Raw genomic sequence first — 6,200 nt, forward strand, 5'->3', positions numbered from 1 at the left:
AAATAGATATCATCTTGCCCATCCATTGTTCAGGACATGATACAACATCATTAAAAAAGAAAAACAACTCTAGGGGTGAGGATGGGAGGGGCGAGAAATGGGTGAAAGGTGTCAAAAGGTACAAACTTCCAGTTATAAAATGAGTCCTGAGGACACAATGTACAGCATGGTGACTATAGGTAATCGTACCGTGTTGTATATTTGAAGGTTGCAAAGAGAGGAGGTCTTAAAATTTCTCATCACAAGAAAAAAAAAGGTGTTTGTTAACTATGTGTGGTGACGGATGTTAACTAGTCTTGTTGTGGTGATTGTTTCTCAATATATACATAAGCCAAATCATTAGGCTGTACACCTGAAACTAATATAATGTTATATGTCAATTATATCTCAAGAAAAATAATCAAATAATAAAAGGAGGTAAAAAGGAAGGAAGGAGGGAAGGAAGGGGAAAGAAAGAAAGGAAGGAAGGAAAAAAAAGAGAGAAAGAAAAGAAAGAAAGGAAGGAAGGAAGGAAGAGAAAGAAAGGAAGAAAAGAAGGAAGAAAGACAGAAAGAAAGAAAGAAAGATAGAAAGAAAGAAAGAAAGAAAGAGATAGGAATTCCTTGGCAGTCCAGTGGTTAGGACTCTGCACTTTCACTGCCCAGGTCTGAGGTTCCATCCCTGGCTGGGGAACAAAGATCCCTCAAGACACGGGTGGTGCGGCCACCAACAAAATGAAAAGAAAAACAAACAAGCAAGCAAAAAACACAAAAAAATCCCTCTAGGGATGGCATCACAGAGATGGGCCTCTGTGCTTTTGTCCACTTATTTGCTACTTCCGGAGGTTTTGCTCAACCCCATATCCCTTTCTCTCTCTGAATAGCTAAGTATCTGGATCAAAGCTGATGCAGGGAATGATCACAGACGTTTCTGTTGAATGAAGTAATTAGTGAATATCCATATCCCCTGGGGTAGGTCTTTCTGCCTGGCAGGGAGTAGACACTCAATAAATGTTAGTTGAATGAATGCACACCATTTTGGTGGAGGAATATTTCACTATAAAAGTAGTGGTGTGTTGGTCTGTGTTTAACAACCGGCTCTCTTGAAAGGGAATTTAGATATCTCTGTATATCTAATATATATTATACATGTATAACTACATGCATTGCAGACATCTCTATATGTTGAATATACATTACATGTGTATAATATACATGCATTGCAGACATCTCTATATGTCGAATATACATGTGTATAATATACATGCACTGCAGACAGCTCTATACGTCGAATATACATTACACGTATATAATATACATGCATTATATAATATATATATTTATTATTATTATTTATTTTATATTTTTTGGCTGCCTTGGGTCTTCGTTGATGCACATGAGCTTTCTCTAGTTGCGGCGAGTGGGGGCTACTCTTTGTTATGGTGCGTGGGCTTCTCATTGTGGTGGCTTCTCTTGTTGCAGAGCACAGAATCTAGGCTCATGGGCTTCAATAGTTGTGGCACGTGGGCTCAGTAGTTGTGGCTCCCGGGCTCTAGAGAGCAGGTTCAGTAGTTATGGCGCATGGGCTTAGTTGCTCTGCGGCATGTGGGATCTTCCCTGACCAGGGCTCGAACCCATGTCCCCTGCATCGGCAGGCGGACTCTCAACCACTGTGCCACCAGGGAAGCCCCCTAATATATACTTTTAAATGTTAACAATATAAAGGAGGTGTAGGACACAATTTACAAATAATAATCACATATACGATACTGTATTATAAATTCTACATAGCCACTTGAATCTCAGAATAGGTTTTGGTTGATTTTTGCCAAACTCTTGTATCCATAGCCAACCTCTGGTGGCAAATGATGGAACAAGTGTAGTTCTGACATGAACATTGGCAATATTTTTCATTTATGTTAATAAGTAACATGAAAGTGAAGATGTATGTTGGAATTTCACTTGTTCATCAATAATGTGAATGTCTTCTTTGGTGAATCATGTAACGGTTTTTGAATACTGGAAAATATCTTTCCATTTCTGTGTGTGTGTGCTAGTCACAACCTAACAATAGTAGACACACACATTTTGACATTTAATCTGCATTATTAACTTTTCTCCACCACTTTTTTTTTTTTTTTGCGGTACGTGGGCCTCTCACTACTGTGGCCTCTCCCGTTGCGGAGCACAGGCTCTGGACGTGCAGGCTCAGCGGCCATGGCTCACGGGCCCAGCCGCTCCACGGCATGTCTCCACCACTTTTTTTTTTTTTTCCACCACTTTTTAAAGCCTAAACCAGGAGTTGGCATGCTATGATTCTCTGCCTGTTTATGTAAATAAAGTTTTATTGGCACCTGGCCATGCCCCTTTGGTTAGTGTGGTCTGTGGCTGCTCTCTCCGTACAGACATGCAATAGAGATGTAGGGCCCACAAAGCAGAAAATATTGACCGATCCTTTACCAAAATATTTTCTGACTCATTCTATGCAATCAAAAACACAATAAATCAAGCCCTCATTTGTATCATTTGCCAATTTCCAGGGTGTAAATACTCCCACTAGGGACCATTTCAATCTGCCAATGTGATGTCAATGACACAAAGTTAAAAAAGTACAGAAAGTACCTCCCCATCATATTTCCACCAAACAGATACAATAACAAAAACAATGAAAATAGGTGAAAATCAAAGCAAATTAAAAAGCACACATAATAGCAAAATATAATTAGGATGTGATGTTTTGAGTATAAATACTTTTTACTTTTAAAAAAAATTGAGGTGATGGGGACTTCCCTGGTGGCGCAGTAGTTAAGAATCTGCCTGCCATTTCAGGGGACACCGGTTTGAGCCCTAGGCCGAGAAGATCCCACATGCTGCGGAGCAACTAAGCCCGTGCACCTCACCTACTAAGCCTGCGCTCTAGAGCCCATGAGCCACAACTCCTGAGCCCATATGCCACAGCTACTGAAGCCTGTGTGCCTGGAGCCCGTGCTCTGCAACAAGAGAAGCCACCACAATGAGAAGCTTGCGCACAGCAACGAAGAGTAGCCCCCGCTCACCACAACTAGAGAAAGCCTGCACACAACAAAGACCCAATGCAGCCAAAATTAAATAAAATCTAAAAAAAAAAATGGTGTCGTCAAAAGTCTTCTGTAACTTTCTAAGACTTTTTTACATTGTTGTTGTCATTTGTGAGTTTACTGCTGCCTAATATTTCTTTGGGGACTATACTGGAACATATTTTTCCATCAATGGATATTCGTGTTGTTTCCAGATTTTTGCCAAAGAGAACATTAGCGTACGTGTCTCCTGGTTATAGAAGGGCATATGCCTAGGGGTAGAATTGCTGGGTTGTAGGTAGTCTAGATAGAGCTCAACTGCAGTATGCAAAGGGGTCAGGTCAGCCGTTCTTCCAGTTAATCCATTGCCCAGGTGAGAGAGATAAAGTTCAGGGTGCATTCCGAGATAGGCCGAGTGTACACATGTGATATTAATGCTAAATTGTTCCTGAGTAAGATAAACACCACTTTGAATTGAATCTATCAACAAAGCCATTAGAAACTAATTTCCATGGGGAGGGGGAGATTTCAGAGAGATCCAAGTCTCTGGGACCAGGGAACAGATGTATCAAGAAAGATGTGATTGGAACCAATGATAAGCAGAGAGATAGGTAACAGGGTGAGGTTACAGAGAAAAATGTACTCCGTGGTCAAGATAGAGAAGGGGCTGGAGGGCAAGTCTGCTGTAATCTCAACAATAAAAGCTTATGTTCTATAACAAGGGCTGAGCATTAGGTGATTAGCAGGAAGTTCGCCTCCCAAGGACAGGAGCACCCATTTCATTAATTCAAGTAGCATATATTCGGAGGCTTCCACTATCCAAGGAGGTGGACTGGAAGAGAAAGAGACAAATCCAACAGCTTCCTTGCCTTCAAAATGTTCATAACTAGACGGGAAGATAGAATAAGAGAGCAGGGAAGGGAATCAGAATGCAGCGAGAGCCATACGCCAGAAACAAGCAGGGTGTATTGGGAATTCCAAGGAATAGGGAACTGGAAGGAACAGGGAGAATCAGATTTAATGTATGCTGAGCCCCCAACAAGGAATCGAGGAGAAAATTCTGCTCATTAGAAAAGATTTGATCCCTTGATCCTCCTCAAGAACTAATTTAACTCAGCCATAAAAAAAAAAAAGAATGAAATAATGCCATTTACAGCAACATGGATGGACCTAGAGATTATTATTATACTAAGTCAGACAAAGACAAATATCATATGTCACATATATGTGAAATCTAAAAATAATGATACAAATGAACCTCTTTACAAGACAGAAACAGGCTCACAGACATAGAAAACAAACTTATGGTTACCAAAGGGGAAAGGGAGGAGATAAATTAGGAATTTGTGATTGACAGATACACACCACTATACATAAAATAAACAACAAGGACCTATTGTATAGTACAGGGAACTATATTCAATATCATTTAATAACCTACAATGGAAAAGAATCTGAAAAATATATAATATATACATAACTGAATCACTTTGTTGTACACCCGAAACATTGTAAATTGACTATATTTCAATTAAAAAAAAAAGAACTAATTGATTGGTCTACATGAAGGGCAGTCCCCCAGATACACACGATGGAATATCATACATACAGCAAGGAAAAAATCAAATTACTGTTACATGCAATCACATGGATGAATGGCCAAAATATTTTGCTGAGCAAAAGAAGTTGGGCACAAGAGTACATACTGTACAATTCCATTTCCATGAAGCTCTAGAATATGCAAAACTAATCTCTGGGGATAGAAATCAGAATCTAGGGTGCCTGTAGGGGAGTAGGGGGCTGCAGCCAGCTTGCCTTGGCTCATAGGTGCCTATTGTTACTATCCTTTCCAACTTCATGGTAGATGGAAATAAGTCTCGGTGGGAATATATACACCACAGAAAAGGACAAGTACTACAAATTACAAACCAGCCTCTCTCTCTCTCTCTCTCTCTCTCTCTCTCAATCTCTCGTTTCACAAGCCCATCGTTAAACATTTACCAGCACACCACTGCTGCTTGGGGCAAGGGGGATTAACTGAATAGGACACCGAGAAAACTTTCTGGAGTGATGGAAATGTTCTGCATCTTGTTTCCGGGAATGGTTTCATGGGTGTATACAGTTATAAAAGCTTAAGGAATTGAACATTGAAGAACTGTGCGTTTATTACATGTGAGTTACAGCTCAATAAAAAAGACTATATGTATATATAGCCTAAAATAAAATAAAATCATAGAGAAATCATTTTGCAGAACAGAAAGACATTGGAAACGCCCAGATCTGGGAAAGGTCATGGCATTATTTGAGGCTAGATGAGCATTCTTCTGAATTTTGGATGAGCGACTGGGAGCAGTGAGAGGCAAAACAAACACAGCTCAGATTGTAAAAGTGGAGGGGCAGGCAGTGTCTGGGAGCAGTTTTCATCAGGGGAGAGCTATGGTTACAACTTTGCATTTTTAGACCATTGTCACATTTTGCAATTATGTATATTTAGATTATGTAGCTATTTTTTTAAACATTGTATCTCTCAGTGCCCAGCGCAGGTCTAGCACCTAAAAGGCTTGCAAATTAACTGTTAAAAGAATGACTGCAGGGAGGCTGGATAGGAAGTGGGCAGGGCTGAGCCAGGGGGACCAGGGGACCTGGGCTGAACCTAGAAGAGGTGGACTGAACCTTCCTCTCTCTGTTTTTTCCCACGTGAAGATGCACCCTACCATGAAATGCACACAGGTGCTCATAGATGTGAGCCAAAAAAAGCAATGTGGTGAGTTTTTCATGAAGCCAACTTTTTCCCATTTAAATGGCTGTGCCTTTATTCAGTGCCATATACTGCCTCCTTTTTTTTTTTTTAATTGGTGTTAAAAATGACCTTTCTCATAAAATGGTGTAGCCGCTGTGGAAAACAGTATGATCCCTCAAAATAATTAAACATAGAAACACCATATAATCCAGCAATTCCGCTTCTAAGTAGATATCCAAAAAAATTGCAAGCAGGAATATGAACAGATATTGGTACACCCATATTCATAGCAGCACTATTCATCACAGCCAAAAGGTGGAAACACCCAAATGTCCATCAGTGGGTAAACGGATAAACAAAACATGGTCCAACCATACAGAGGAATATTATTCAGCCTTAAAAAGGAACGAAATTCTGACACACGCC

This window comes from Lagenorhynchus albirostris, chromosome 3, assembly GCF_949774975.1.
Source record: "Lagenorhynchus albirostris chromosome 3, mLagAlb1.1, whole genome shotgun sequence".
NCBI lineage: Eukaryota > Metazoa > Chordata > Mammalia > Artiodactyla > Delphinidae > Lagenorhynchus > Lagenorhynchus albirostris.